Raw genomic sequence first — 16865 nt, forward strand, 5'->3', positions numbered from 1 at the left:
CGGGATCGGGCTACCAGCAGTGCAGAGCTTGATTAGGAATGACAGCAGGCGGAGAGGCTTGGAGCAAGGCCTGGTCTCAAGGAAGTCCTTTTCTCTGATGAATCCCCTTTCCGATTGTTTGAGACATCTGGAAAACAGCTTATTCGGAGAAGACGAGGTGAGAGCTACCACCAGTCTTGTCTCATGCCAACTGTAAAGCATCCTGAAACCATTCATGTGTGTGGGGTTGCTTCTCAGCCGAGTGAATCGGCTCTCTCACAGTCTTGCCTAAAAACACAGCCATGAATAAAGAATGGTACCAAAATGTCCTCCAAGAGCAACTTCTCCCAACCGCCCAAGAGCAGTTTGGCGATCAACAATGCCTTTTCCAGCATGATGGAGCACCTTGCCATAAAGCAAAGATGATAACTAAATGGATCAGGGAACAAAACATAGAGATTTTGGGTCCATGGCCTGGAAACTCCCCAGATCTTAATCCCATTGAGAACTTGTGGTCAATCATCAAGAGACAGGTGGACAAACAAAAAACAACAAATTCTGACAAAATGCAACAATGTACTGCTATCAGTCAGGATTTGGTCCAGAAGTTGATTGAGAGCATGCCAGGGAGAATTGCAGAGGTCCTGAAGAAGGGTCAACACTGCAAATATTGACTTGCTGCATTAACTCATTCTAACTGTTAATATAAGCTTTTGTTACTCATAATATGATTGCAATTATATTTCTGTATGTGATAAAAACATCTGACAAACACACATAAAAATCAGAGGGCAGCAGATCATGTGAAAATATAATATTTGTGTCATTCTCAAAACTTTTGGCCATGACTGTAATGTGCTATGAAGCTTCATAGCAGCTGGGCCCTCACTGTTAATGACAGGCTGCACCAATTGTGCTCCAGCCCATCATTAACCCCTTAAATGCCCAATCGCTTTCACGGACTGCCATTCGTCTCTTACCTTCCTCCATGAGGTTCAATCACCGTTCTGTATGTACAGTCTGCCACAGGCAGACTCTGTACACAACATTGAAAACACTGATCAGAGCTATGCCTATGGGACTTATAAAAAAAAAAAAAAAAAAATTATATAAAAACAACAACAATAGTGATCCTGCACAGCGAACAGCGTAAACGAAATAAGGTGAAAAAGTGCTATAATTGCTGACTTTTTGTTACCATTTTTGTGTAGATTGGACGTTTTGATCATTATATATATATATATATAATATGTATTTATTATATTAATAAAAACAAACTAGAGATCATGGTGCAAAAAATGACATCTCATACAGCCCCGTAGGTGAAAAAATAAAACTGTTATAAGAGACAAAATAGCCATTTTGATCATTGAAAAAAAAAAAATCATAAAAAAAGGGGGGGGGGGCGGCAATTACATACAGCGGAATGAAAATTGAGTATGTAACACTATTCAGAATGACAGTACATGATTCGCAGTGGTTTTTGGGCGGAGAGTGAATCGGGAGCAGGCTAACTTATTAGCCTGATTTTCTTAGTGTGCACATACCCTTAGGCCATGTTAACACATGACAATACAGCAGCTGCTGAGTCACATGGCCATGACACACAGCGGCAGCTGTCTGTGATGTTCATCCCGGCCGATACTGCAATACCAGCAGGGTGAACATCACTTATTTCTATTTGGAATGCGGGCACATTTGGGTGTGATCGCACTCTAATTAGCTAAAGCAGACAATGTAAAGTACGGCTGTAGTCTATTTGGTGTGGCCGCTGTTCAATGAATAGCGTCCGCACAAAATAGACATGTGAGTTTTCTGTGCTGCCACATAAAATGCTGGCCAGGGGGATATACAGTGTGTACACACTCCGGCCGGAATTCAATAGGGTTTCTGCAATCGGCCGCTGTTTAATCAAAAAATACATTGTGTGATCAAGGCCTTAAAGGAGAAGTCTGGCAAAATTTTTTTATTAAAGTATTTTATTGCCCCCCAAAAGTTATACAAATTACCAATATAACTTATTGCGAGAAATGCACACAAAGTGCCTTTTTCCCTGCATTTACTACTGCATCAAGGCTTCACTTCCTGCATAAAATGGTGATGTCACGACCCGACTCCCAGAGCTGTGCGGGCTGTGGCTGCTGGAGAGGATGATGGCAAGGGGATGCTAAGTGGGACAGTCTCAAGGCATCTCTACCATTCAGCGGTCATAGCCTTGGTAGCTTAATGGCAAAGCTGCCTTGAGAGGTCACTCTCAAGCCGCAGCTCTGAGCAGGAATCGGCCGTGGGACAGGAGTTTGGGGCGGCGCGATCCGGGAGCCGGGGCTGGAACCGGGGAAGTAAGTCACCGAGGCCTTCTATTTCCACCCCCTCCCCGGTCGTGCATGAATTATACATCTGGCCCGGAGTACCCCTTTAACCCCTTAACGACATCGGGCGTACCCATACGCCCCCGTTGCCTGGGCTTTAACGCAAACGGGCGTATAGGTACGCCCGATGTTTCCCCGATCGCTGTGTGTTCACACACAGCGGTCGGGGAAGATGGCCTGCTATAAATCATAGCAGGCCATCTTAGCTTCACGGCACGGGGGGTGGTTAACACCCCCCATGCTTACGATCGCCGCTATAGGCTGATCAATTCAGATCAGCCCATAGCGGCGATCGGAACCTGGCGGTCGGTGCTGTCCGAGGACGGCACCGACCGCCATTACTGTAAAAAGTAATGGTGGTCACCGTGCCACCGGCCCGATCGCCGTGAACGGCCGGCCGGCCGTTCACGGCGATCGGGCCGGTGGCACGGCGATCAGAGTCCCACAATATAGTAAATACCTGCCCTGGACCCCTCAGCTAGGTAGCCGAGGGGTCCAGAGCAGGTATTTGTACATTACTCACCTATCCCGGGCTCCTGATCGGCGTCTTCCGGGTTCGCGGCGTCCTCGTCTTCGTTCGGGTCTTCGGCTTCCTCCGTGACGTCACGTTCGGCTTCTCTCGGCTATTTTCGGCTCCAGCGTCGGCTTTTTCCATATTTTGCGCTCTGCTGCCCTCTAGCGGCTGATATGTGTAATACACTTATCAGCAGCTACAGGGATGTTCAGAATGTAGAAAAAGTTTTTTTGTTTTTTTTTTCAAATATTTGTTTTTTCTATTTTCCGCACCCTATCGCCGCTGAGTGTTGATCAGCATCGCACGAAAGTGCGTTGCTAATCAGCAACTCCTCCTTTTTGGCGTAGGGTGGTTTTTTTCTATATTCTACTGCCACGGTCTGCTGATAAGTGCCGCACATAAGTGCGGCATTTATCAGCAACTCCTTTGTTGGCGTAGTTTTTTTTTTTATACTTACTGTAAAAAAATACGTAAAAAAACACTACATTACACCACACTACATTGAATAAAGTTTGACACTACACCACTACATACCCCATATACTAGTCCCCGTATAAAGATGGCCCCTAGGGTGTTTTCGGTGTCGGACGCATACGTTATTATTGCCTCCGACACCGAAACAGCCAGTGAGGATGAATGGGGGGATCCTTCTTTCCTCCATTCATCCTCATCATCCAGTGACGTGTCTGGGGGTAGCGTAGCGTACGCTGCCCCCCAGACACGTCTTTTCCGCCAGTACCGTCCCAATAAGAGATGGCGGTATGGTGTGAAATTCTACAAACTGTGTGAGCGTACCTCAGGGTACACTTACAGATTTAGGGTACGTGCTCACTGCGGAATGGCGAAGGATAACCCTTCGTGCATTCTGCAGCTGGTACCCGCCGGCGGACTGATGCGGGCGCATGTCTCCACCCGTGTCATAGACTCCATGTTATGCATGGGCGGATTCCATCGTCCGTCCAAAGAATGAACACGTTGGACGGAGAGCGGAATCCGCCCGTGCATAGAATGGAGTCTATGACACGGACGGAGACGTGCGCCTGCATCAGTCCGCCGGCGGGTGCCAACTGCGGAATGCACGAAGGGTTATCTGTCGCGATTCCGCAGTGTGCACGTACCCTTAGAGTGTATGTAGGAAGGGACACCCGAATCCAGCCCCAGATGCCCCCTCCCCCCCCATCCTCGGAACAAGTGGAAAGATCGTCCGGGAACTGATCTTCCCACTGCTGGATAAAGGTTACCACCTGTACGGGGATAACTTTTATACCAGCACCCCCTCTTCCGGTCCCTCGCTGCCTGAGCTACTGTAGCTTGCGGCACGATCCGAACATATCAGAAGCAGTAATAAAGCCCTAATATTTAGCAGCCATGGAGCGGACCCAGCGCTTCTGGATATGAAGGACCCCGCACTGGAAAACAGGAGACCCCAGAAGAAGTGCAGAGTGTGGCGTAACAGGGGGATCAGGAAGGACAACATTTACCAGTGTGACACCCGTCCTGATCACCCCGGCCTCTGCATACTGGATCGCTTCAAGGCGTACCACACGTCACTGGGGTTCTACATTATCTAAATTCTGTCCCTTATTCCTATTTCAGGGGTCACGTTGATCCAGGGATTATTCTGATCGCCATTATGGAGTCGGGAAGGAATTTTCCCCTGTGATGAGGCTACTGTCGTCTGCCTCACGAGGGGTTTTTGCCTTCCTCTGGATCAACACAGGTTGAATTTGATGGACACCTGTCATTTCCAACCTTATAAACTAATAATTGCCCTAATACCCCCAAATAAATTAGAATTGTCCCTTTTCCCCAGCTAAGTAGGTATGACCGCCATTCCCATTAGAGGATGCCATGATGCAATTACAAAGCCTCTGTGCGGCCAGGACAGTAGAAACCCCCCACAAGTGACCCCATTCTGGAAACTACACCCGATAAGGAATCTAACAAGGGGGCAGCGGGGATATGGCCCCCTGGTGACGGCCACATTTGGGACGTGAAAATGAAAAAAATTGTATTTTTTATTTTCTCGGCACATGTTCTACGTAAGTGCCCGTCACCAGTGGGGTCCATATCCTCACTGCACCCCTTGTTAGATTCCTTATGGGGTGTAGTTCCCAAAATGGGGTCACTTGTCGGGGGTTTCTACTGTCCTGGCAGCACAGGAGCTTTGTAATTGAGACATGGCCTCCATCCTCCATTCAAGCCTCTAAATGGCGCTCTGTCTCTTTGGTGGCGTGCCCTGTGCCCATATGGCACATTATGTCCACATGTGGGGTATTTTCGTACTCAGGGGAAATTACCCTACACGTTTTGTGTTCATTTTCTTTTTTAACCCCTTGTGGAAATGGAAAAAAATCAAGGCTAGACCAACATTTAGTGTAATTTTAGTAAAATTCTTACTCTAAATCATTAATCTTGTGCAGGGTAAGCCTCCGAAGGGACGGAGCGCCATTTGGTTTTTGAAGGCTGGATTTGGATGGAATGGATTTCGAGGGGCCATGTTGCATTCAAAAGGCCCCTGTGTTGCCAAGACAGTTGAAACCCCCCACAAGTGACCCCATAATGGAAACTGCACCCCTCAGGGAATGTAACAAGGGGTGTAGTGAGCATATGGACCCCACTGGTGACGGGCACAAATGTGTAACAATGTAACGTGAAAATGAAATATTACATTTTTTACACTATAATGTTGGTTTAGCCTTGAATTTATCATTTTCACAAGGGGTTAAAAGAGGGAAAAAAAACAAAATGTGTAGAGCAATTTCCCCCGAGTCCGTAAATACCCCACATGTGGACATAAAGCGCCATGTGGGCGCAGGGCAAGCCTCCCAAGGGAAGGAGCGCCATTTGGATTTTGGAGGTTGGATTTGGCTAGAATGGATGATGAAAGCCATGTCGCATTTACAGAGCCCTCGTGCTGCCAAAACACTGGAAACCCCCCACAAGTGACCCCATTCTGGAAACTGCACCCCTCAAGGAATCTAACAAGGGGTGCAGTGAGGATATGGACCCCTTGATGACGGGCACATTTGTGCCATGAAAGTGAAAAAATGAAATTTTTTACTTTTACGTCACATTGTTCCACATTTGTGCCCGTCACCAGTGGGGTCCATATGCTCACTGCCCCCCTTGTTAGATTCCTTGAGGGGTGTAGTTTCCAGAATGGGGTCACTTGTGGGGGGTTTCCAGTGTCTTGGCAGCACGAGGGCTCTGTAAATGCGACATGGCGCTTGAAATCCTTTTCAGTCAAATTCAGCTTCCAAAAGCCAATTGGCGCTTCTTCCCTTTGGAGGCTCGTCCTGCGCCCCCTTGGCACTTTATCGCCACATGTGGGGTATTTCTGTACTCGGGAGAAACTGCGCTACTTTTTGTGTCTTTTTTTGCCTCTTATCCCTTTAAGAAAATGAAAAATTGAAGGCTATAACAACGTTTTAGTGTAAAAAATAATAATTTTTTTTTTCACGCCATATTGTTCGGAAAATCTGTGAAGCACCTATGGGGTCCAGATGCTCACCGCACCCCTTGTTACATTCCTTGAGGGGTGTAGTTTTCTAAATGGTGTCCCTTTAGGGGTGTTTTTTAGGTTTTGGCACCCCAGAGCCTCTGCCAACCTGAAGTGGTACAGTCAAAAATGACCAAATATAATGGAGGCGTTGAAAATCACTAGGCGCTCCCTTATATCTGAGGCTTGTGGTTGCGTCAAATAGCGCAATAGGGTCACATATGGGGTATTTCTATAAACTGCAGAAACGGGACAATAATTATTGGGGTGCATTTCTCTGGTAATAGGTTTATAATTATGAAAAATATTGGATTACAATAAAATCTCTGCACAGAAAATTAAAATTTTCAAATTCCTTACACACTTAGCTTTTATTTCTGTGACTCCCCTAAAGGGTTAAAACACTTTCTGGATATGCTTTTGCAGAGTTTGGGGGGTGCAGTTTCTGAAATGGGGTGCTTTGTGGGGCTTTCTAACATACAGGTCCCTCAAATACACTTTAAACCTGAACAGGTCCCTAAAAATATCTGATTTTGAAATTTGACTGAAAATTTGGAAATTTGCTGCTAATGTTTTAAGCTCCCTATTGTCTAAAAAAAATTAAAGATAGTTTAATAAATGCCGCCAACATAAAGTAGACATGTTGCTAATGCTATTTAATATATAATTTATGTGGTATAACCACTTTCTGTATACGCAAAAAAGTTTCAAAGTTGGAAAAATGCATTTTTTCACATTATTTGGGATTTTTTCATAAAGATTTGTTATGAGTATCGACTCCAATTTACCAGAAATGTAAAGTACAATATGTCACGAGAAAACAATCTCAGAATCAGCCGGATAGGTAAAAGCATCCCGAAGTTATTAATGACTAAAGTGACACAGGTCATATTCATAAAATTTGTCTCTGTCATTAAGGCCATTTCAGGCTCTGTCCTTAAGGGGTTAAGGAGGGTGCAGACCTCTTTTTTTTTTTTTGATGATACACAATATCTGCCAAATCAATTTAACACCAAAACAAACAGCTCCAATCTGCGATGTATACCTAAATGTTAAATTATGACTCTTTAATCTTTAATTATATTACACATCGCATTTCCAACCACTCGTAAAGATATAGCTCACTAAAATATTGTATACAAAAAATTATGAGCATAGATATCCATAAAATAGTTTATTTCATTTAAAATAAAATCATTAACCCTTAGACGACCCAGGGCGTATAGTTACGCCATGGAAGTCTTTCCCCAGACGACCTAGGGCGTAACTATACGTCCTGGGTGTTTCTCCGGCTATAAAGCGCGCTCCGGAGCAGAGCGCGCTTAATAGCAGGTGGGGGCCGGCTGCAATTACCAGCCGGCACCTCACCGTTCATGACACGCTGCAGCGCTGGCGCGACCGTGGCATTTAAGTGGAAGTGACAGGGGGAGTCCCCTGTCACTTACCGATCGGGACCCCTGCAGTGTGACTGCGGGGGTCCCGATCGTTAAAATAGACCGCCGGAGGTCTCTCACCTGCCTCCGCGTGGTCCGATCGGCGATCTGCTGCACTGAGCCTGCACAGGCAGGCTCAATTAGCAGATCGCCGATAACACTGATCAATGCTATGCCTAGCATAGCAATCATCAGTGTAGAAATCAAAGTAATGTATGTAAAAGTCCCCCAAAGGGACTTCAAATGTGTAAAAAAAAAAAAAAGTTAAAAACACTAATACACTACCCCAAAGCCCCTACCCCAATAAAAGTTGAAATCACCCCCCCATCCCATTATATAAATAAAACATATAAAAATAAACAAATAAACATATAATATAACGTAGTGTGCGTAATTGTCCGATTAAAATATAATAAGCGTCATTGCGAACGGTGAACAGTGTACACGAAAAGAGGGAAAAAAGTGTGCGGATTACCGATTTAATGTTACATTATATATAAAAAAAAAAAATTATAAAAAGTGATCAAAACGTTCGATCTTCACAAATATGGTATTAATAAAAACTAGAGATCATGGCGGAAAAAAATGATACCCCATACAGCCCCGTAGGTGAAAAACTAAAACTGTTATAAGCGTCACAATAGGCCCATTTTATTAATAATTAATTGCCCAAAAAAAGGATTTCATTTAAAAAAATATATATAACATTAGAGAATCTGTGTAAACCTGCATATGGTTGTGTTCGGACTGACCTACAGAATAGTGGTATCATGTCGCTTTTACCATATAGTGCATTACATAGACACAGGAACCCCCCAAACGTTACCATATTGCATTCTTTTTTACGATTTCACCAATTTATATCTTAATAAATAATATATTCTGGGTTCCATCATACATGTTATGGTAAAATGTAAGACGCCATTACAAAGTACAACTATTCCTGTAAAAAACAAGCACTTACATGGCTTGTAGATAGAAAACTGAAAGTGCTAGAGCTCTTAGAAGGGGAGGAGGGAAAAACGAAAACACTAAGATCAAAATTTGCGCAGTCCACTGGGTCATTTTGGGCCTGGTCCTCAAAGGGTTAATACATATTAAAAACAAGGAAGTAAAAAATGTCAAAAATGCAGCATAACAGGACAAAAAAGCAGCATAGGTATATGAACTGTAAACATATATTACTGCACTCCTCTACCTAAAGAAGCTACAGATATAGCAGTCAATGGGGTACTCAGTCACTCATATAACTTAGGGTGCCTTTACGCAGAGAGATTTATCTGACAGATTTTTGAAGCCAAAGCCAAAAATGGATTTGAAAAGAGGCGAAATCTCAGTCTTTCCTTTAGGACATTTTCTCTGTTTATAGTCTGTTCCTGGCTTTGGCTTGAAAAATCTGTCAGATAAATCTCTCTGTGTAAATGCACCCTAACACAGATCCCCCTTTACCAATCCCCCCCTATAATGCTTTAAGGTGTCCGCATATATCTACTAGGTTTGAGGATATAGTATATCTAAACGTTATGTGCTGACTTACCCATAGTGCTGCAGCTGTCCCGATGCCAACCCCGACGTACGTTTCGCCAGTAAATGCTTTATCAAGGGGTGTAATATCTGCCAAATCAAGTAGTATTTACATTTGCTAACAGAATTAACATAATAGACTAACATTCCCCTTCCTCAAGTTTAATATTAGAGAAAACCCAAGACTGAGATCTAGTATCAGAATCAGGTGATAACATTTTTGAACCACACTAGGGTAATTAGGAGGAGGACTCACTGCTGCCTGTCTGCTCATCAGATATTGTTTCCTTAACAATGAAACAAATACCGATCATAATGAATTTCCTTCCCCAATACAAGCTCAACACTTGATTTACACAACTGTTTTATGTATTAAACCACTCAGCAGGTATAACACATATACCTCCTTTAGAACGTAAACCAGAGCTAGACTTTTGGTCTTACTCTGCTTTAGACAAATTAAAGGTTTACATGATCATATACTTGGGATAAGAAGCCCTACTAATTGCACCAGGTGTTGCCACAAGATCTATAGATTCAGATGGCTGGCTGGAGTCCTTGCTGGCAGCATACAGAGGAGACACTGAGGCAAAGACGCTAATTTTAAAAGACCCTCATGCCCTCAGTGTTTATACAGAACATTGTCTGTTCCGACCTGACGTTACTTTGTCCTCTGGCATTCCCTTGCTGGTGCTGGAATGCCAATGATGCTTCCCTTCACCTCCTGTTCCCAACTCCCCCAGCTCATCCCACAACCCAGCGCAAAGAGGAAATAATGCTTGGGGTTTAAATAACCTGGAACCTCATGGACAGAAGCCCGGGGCCCAGGAGATAACCGGAGGCAGCTTTGCCTGCTGCAGTACAGCCAGGAAGGAAGACCCAGATAACCACAAGTGATCCACACATTTGGGTAGTCATTTACCAAGGACCCTCTGTACTGCACCAAAGCCCATGAGATCACCAACCACCAGAGGCTGCACTGCTTGCTGCAGCATGACCAGGAAGAAGGGAGGCCCAGATAAACCCAATCAATTCACACTTTTCCCGTTAAGACCACGTCCAATGGAGCCACGTGATTGAATTCTTCTGCAATCTTCCCTTGGTAGGGACAGGAAATACTGGGGAGGTGCTTAAAGGAGGGGCTTTCAACTTTTCTGCATCCTCTCCCTACAGAGACAAGTGGAGCAACCTCCAACCATGGTGCGGTCATAAAGCAGGATGCAGTGGAAAGTATTTTTTGAAGTGCAGCCACTTGTTCGAATATGCTTTCACTCTTGGCTTTTTGCACTAATGCAGTGGTACCCACCAATATTTTAGGTGGTAGTTACATTTTTATGTAGCATTTATAATCCATTAACTGTTATACAAGTTCAGAAAGAAACAAGGTATGCTGCCTAAGTGAAAAGAATATTTCAAACAATGTAATACAAACAGCATTCGTTCAGGATAACAAAACAGGACATTAAAAGGATTGCAATATTTCCAGTATCTTTATTAAATTGCCAAGTCTGATAAATTAGCACAGATAAAATAATCATTTGCATGTGCTACAAATGACTTTTTACAGAAATAACATTTACAGTACAAACTGTAAAAATAAAGACAAGAAACTTGTCTCAAGAATTTTCTTTTAAGAAGAGGTGCAGTGTTCTCTATTCTTAGGAATTCAAAGATTTTTCTCCTCCTACAGACGTAATTTTATTGTTACAAATATTACACTACTTTACAAAATTCAGACTAGAAATGGACAACAAGTGCTATATACACATGTTAAACTATTCAGTTTTCAACCTCTACAACCGAATGTCTGTCATTTAAAGGATATGATGACTATAAAACCTTCCCTGCCAACAGAGGGCAGCATTTTCTGCTACCTGTGGCAGCATAAATATTACATTTTTACATGGTCTATGATTTTACATTTTGGTAAACTGGTGGTCAGAAGCCAGCTAAGGCTACGTTCACACAGAGCAAAAGGAGCGGATTACGCAAGGAAATATTTCCGCCTGAAATCAACTGACGCTGAATTCCGAGCAGAATGTAAGCAGAATCCCTGCGTATTCTGCTAGGAACGTGTTCAGCTCGTAATCAGCTCTTGACAAATTCAGCGCGGAATACTCGAGGAATCCGCGCTGAATCCGCATGCATTCAGCGCTGAAATTCAGCGAGTATTTGGTGAGTAAACTAGACTATACCAGAATATATACTAGAATCCTCCTCCCCCCCTTTTCCCCATTTCCGCGCTGATTCAGCGAGTAATTTCCGCTTGTATTACGCTTGTATTCCGCGCTGAATCCGCGCTGAAACAGAAAATCAGAGCCCCATTGATTTGTATGGGCTTCCGCTAGCGGAAGAATGAACATGTTCATTCTTCGGGCTCGTTCCCACTGAGCAAAAGCAGCTGAATTTCTGCGCTGAATCAGCGCTGAAATTTCAGCCGTTAAAATAGGTGCAGAGCTAATTTCCATTGTGTTGAATGGAAATTCTGCTCTGCAGTTCACACAGTGGAATTTCCGCACTGAACTAATCCGCTTTCCGCCAGAAGAATGAACATGTTCATTCTTCCGCTAGCGGAAGCCTATACAAATCAATGGGGCTCTGATTTTCTGTTTCAGCGCGGATTCAGCGCGGAATACAAGCGTAATACAAGCGGAAATTACTCGCTGAATCAGCGCGGAAATGGGGAAAAGGGGGGGGAGGAGGATTCTAGTATATGTTCTGGTATAGTCTAGTTTACTCACCAAATACTCGCTGAATTTCAGCGCTGAATGCATGCAGATTCAGCGCGGATTCCTCGAGTATTCCGCGCTGAATTTGTCAAGAGCCGATTACGAGCTGAACACTTTCCTAGCAGAATACGCAGGGATTCTGCTTGCATTCTGCTTATATTCTGCTCGGAATTCAGCGTCAGTTGATTTGAGGCGGAAATATTTCCTTGCGTAATCCGCTCCTTTTGCTCTGTGTGAACGTAGCCTTCTGGCGGAAAGCGGATTAGTTCAGTGCGGAAATTCCACTGTGTGAACTGCAGAGCAGAATTTCCATTCAACACAATGGAAATTAGCTCTGCACCTATTTTAACGGCTGAAATTTCAGCGCTGATTCAGCGCAGAAATTCAGCTGCTTTTGCTCAGTGGGAACGAGCCCTAAGAGTCAAAGCTGCACACAGGCATCATAAAACAGACACGGCTATCCAGTTTTTCACCAGTACTTGTGGGTGTATGTGATACCTGGTATATAAACTGATCCCATAGACATTCAAAAATACCAAAGAAAATATTAAAGACAGCAATACACAAAACACAGGATGTTAATTTTTTTTTACTTTCTCACTCCAATTCAGTTTCCTTATGGTCATCAATTTAATGTGTGTGTTTGAGGTCTTGCTAGTCAGGGCCTATAGCAATGGCATCACATACATCATCTATGTGACACTGCAGGCAATCACTAACATTAGTGATATCTGTTTGTATGTAAGGCACAAGACGTCTTTGCTGTGTTACCATTAGAACAGCAAGGAATTTATAGGTATGTAATATTAGGGTCTTTTCCCCTATTTTATGTTGGTTTAAGCTCTTATGAATTAAAAAAAAAAAACAAGCGGACAACCCCTTATGTTGGAACAATATTATTCTACAAAAAGATTCACTTTAAATGATATTGATGACCTAAACATATATAATCCGATTTAATTAAATAAGTTGTGTGGGATAAGAAAACATGGCAGCTAGCTCTCAGAAATAACATGACTCTTGTTTATAGCCTATGTTTAGTAGATTTGTCAGCCATATTCATTTTAATGAGACTGAGCTGCAATTCCATATGAAGGCAACGTGTGGAAAAGTCTGGTACATCTATTTTGTTGCCTCATACAACACACAATTTCAAAAATATTACACAATGTTAAAACTTATCAAGCGAATGTGATGACATCTCAGGTAGAGATGAGCGAATCTACAGTAGGAACCAAGCGAAGCACTTTGTTCCTACTGGGGCTCTGCTCATCAGGCAGCGGGGCCTTGAAGTCTGCTCCACTCCCTGCCGCTCCTCCTCGGGTGCTGGGAAAAGATGGATCCAGTCCTGGGAAACTTCTCACAGTTTCCCAGCACCTGCTGGGGAGCGGCAGGGAGTACCAGCAGACTTCAAAGCCCTGCAGTCTGATGAGCAGAATCCTAATAGGAAATAAGGATTTGCTTCGTTCCTACTGTAGAGTCGCTCATCTCTAATCTCAGGCATCAAAACACTGTACACTGAACATTATAGTTATGTTAAAGAAGAACTCCTGATAGGGAAATTTTGTTTTCTATTAAAAAGTACATTAAAAATTATACAGAGGTGTTTATACAATGTATTACCATATCTGTGCGGTTCTGCCACACTGGTAGTTGACTGTATGTAGTACTGTGTACAACTGCTCAACCAAGAAGTACAGCCACAAAATACAGGACGAAGACCCCCAAAACAAATGGATTTTTGGTAGTTTCAAAACTGGGTTAGACAGGTAAGCAATGCTATATGCATCTGCAGCAGGTTTAATATTATTTTTTTTTTACCTCTACCTGAAGTTTCCCTTTGTTAATTATACCTTATGGACAGCCCCCTATACTTTGCTCACATTAAGAGCAGCACTAGTGCGCACAAAGGTGACGTGTGCTCCCTTGACTTACTATATGCCTATTCAGCCTATCACTGACCAATACAGGACGTTCTTGTGGCCAGTGATTGGTTGACCAGGCAGGTCCAGCTCAGACTAATAGCCCTATTCCACGGAACGATTATCGTTCATAAACTCGCTCCAACGACCGCTCGTTAACGATAATCGCTTCGTTGAATTGGTGTAAACGAGCGAACGAAAAAGGCGAAATCGTTATACTGTCGTTCAAAATTGTTTTTCAGCATGTCGAAAAAAAGTCGTTGGTCTTTGAAAGATAATTCGCTAATCGGTTCGTAAAATTTGAAATCTTTCAGTTGTTCGTAAAAAGGTTTAAAAAAAAGTAGGTGTGTCGTAAGGTCATGATCACCCCGGCAAAGTTTTAAACGACTATGTAATGGCCGCAAAATAATCGTTACACTACATATATCGCTCACATTATGTGTTATCGTTCGCTAAAAAAAAATCGTTTAGTGATCGTTAACGAGCGGTCGTTGGAGCGAGTTTATGAATGATAATCGTTCCGTGGAATAGGGCTATTAGTCTTAGAAGTAAAGAAAAGAGTTGAGCAGTGGACCCACTGAAATGAGCGGAGAAGGAGGGTAGGCAAGTATCCATTTTTTTATTTTACAGCAGCCCTAGCATAATATACAAAAATATACCAAAATACCTCTTTAAAATATACTGTACTACTAAAGTGAAATGTTGTCCAAGTTGTTAAAAGTACTTGGTCTAGCAACAGGTACCGTGTCATAGAATGTGTTCATACTACTTTATAATGCAAAAACTCATGGAGGTAAAATATTGGAGGGATATTTTACAAGAAAACTTTATTTTTTTTCTTGCCACTATGATGTAAAAGGAAAATTCGGTCTTCTGGATTTTGATGAAGCTTCTTGGGTCAAACACATAAATAGATACAGAAGAAAAAGAAGCAGTCTTTCTAGCATATTTTTCTTAATGTTTGGTCCACTCCTGGATTTAGCAAAAAAAAAAAAAAAAAAAAAAAAAAAAAAAGGCATCAAAAACTGCAGGTACAATTCCAGGCTTATGCCAATTAGCACAACATATGATTTGCTAACTTACCCATTCTACGGCATTCAATGGTACTTGACAGCACTGAAATATATATTATACCAAAGTTTACTTAAAGTGTCACTTTTTTTTTTTTTGCAGAAATCAGGCAATTTTAAGAAACTTTGTAATTGGGTTTATAAGGCAAATATGCCATTAACTGCATTCAAAAAGACTTTCCCCAGGACCCCCCTACTCTCTCTGTCATTCACTGCTCATTATCAGGAAATCTCGACTCTTTTACATCAGTCGAGCCCTGTGTAACCTATGGAGAGGGGAGGGAGGAGATAGCCCAGTGATGAAGCTGTAAATTAACTCTTTGTTATCCTGTTTTGGTGCCTCATCTCCCTCAACCCCTCCCCTCTCCATAAGAGAACCATAAAGACGGGGTGAGAGCTTCAAACTGGTTTTTCATGATAAAAAGCATTTTTCGTCTAATAAACCCAACTACAAAGTTTCTTAAAACCGTCTGTACTATTAATTTCTGCAAAAAAAAAAAAAAAAAAATTGAACGACAGTGACACTTTGAATTCAAAGATTCTAGTCCAGTGCTTCAAATTGTAAGATGGGCCTCACCAGTGAGGCGCCCCCTTGCTGTTGGTGAGGCCTAGCTAAGGAGCAAGTTTTCACAAAAGTAACTATGATCTGCACAGTCCTTTTGCCATTTGCAGAAATATCCTTTTTAGCAACATTATTAACTTATGTTGTACTTGCTTTATTAGTATATAGAGCTTGGGAGATGGTTGAAAGGTAGCCCTAGCATTATTTTCAGCTTTTAAATGGACTTTCACCACAGATAGTGAGGCCCAAGCACCCTCTTGGTCAGTCTGGTGAGGCCCAGGCATTGCCTTGGTCTGTTGGGTGAGGCTCCAGTAGATATGTTTGAGCACTGTTCTAGTCCTTTCTACTGGCCAAACAAAAATCCACAAACATGAAACATCTACAGCTTCTGTAAAAATGGTGTAGAATAATGACCTAAAGCTGGCCACAATAGATTACAGACTTGCCAGAAACTACTGACATCTTAGATTTCAATGCTTAGTTCCTAGAGACATAAGCTACCTAATGTGTGTGGCCAGCATTACCAACTGAACACTTGCAGTCTGTGGGCACATAAAATTAGTGTGATTTAGTGTTTTTAGAAAAGTTTTTAGAGGTAGAAAATGATGAGTGGAGCTGCAAATCCTCAATATAGGTCTAAGTGGACGTGAAAAGGCAAGCACTACCAATCTAACCCCACACCACCTAACCTTTATCCACTATACCATGGAGAATTATTATGGAGTTTTTCAGGTTGAAATGATTGATGATCTATCTTCAGGGTCCATTTACACAGAACGATCTGACAGATTATCTGTCAAAGATTTGAAACCAATGCCAGAAACCGACTATAAACAGAGATCAGGTCATAAAGGAAAGCCTGAGATTTCTCCTCTTTTCAAAGCTATTCCTAACTTTGGCTTCAAATCTTTGGCACATATGTGTCAGATAATCTTTCTTTGTAAATGGACCCTTATGGTGCGTTTAAACAGAGAACAGGTCATAAATAGAGATGAGCAAACCTCGAGCATGCTCGAGTCCATCCGAACCCGAACTTTCGGCATTTGAACTTGGATAAAGCCCTAAGGCTATGTGGAAAACATGGATATAGTCATTGTCTGTATCCATGTTTTCCAGACAACCTTACAGCTTTATCCAACTTCAGCAGTCCCCGCTTATCAAATGCCGATCATACGGGTTCGGATGGACTCGAACCTGAACCCGGTCGCTCATCTCTAGTCATAAAGGAAAGACTGAGATTTCTCCTCTTTTCATATCCATT

The 16865-nt window shown here is 42.6% G+C and overlaps 1 protein-coding gene across 1 annotated transcript in view; it reads right to left on the reverse strand.

Annotated features, from left to right (window-relative positions):
• Nucleotides 1–10792: 10792 nt before the first annotated feature.
• Nucleotides 10793–16865, reverse strand: part of SEC24A (SEC24 homolog A, COPII coat complex component) — a 128314-nt gene continuing 122241 nt past the window's right edge. Inside the window, exons 24-25 of the transcript XR_011363146.1 lie at nucleotides 12295–14944; nucleotides 10793–11691 (exon numbers count right to left, since the gene is read on the reverse strand). The gene's annotated coding sequence lies outside the window, so the exon portion shown is untranslated. The remainder of the gene's footprint in view (nucleotides 11692–12294; nucleotides 14945–16865) is intronic.

The sequence above is a fragment of the Dendropsophus ebraccatus genome, chromosome 1, assembly GCF_027789765.1.
Source record: "Dendropsophus ebraccatus isolate aDenEbr1 chromosome 1, aDenEbr1.pat, whole genome shotgun sequence".
NCBI classification, from domain to species: domain Eukaryota; kingdom Metazoa; phylum Chordata; class Amphibia; order Anura; family Hylidae; genus Dendropsophus; species Dendropsophus ebraccatus.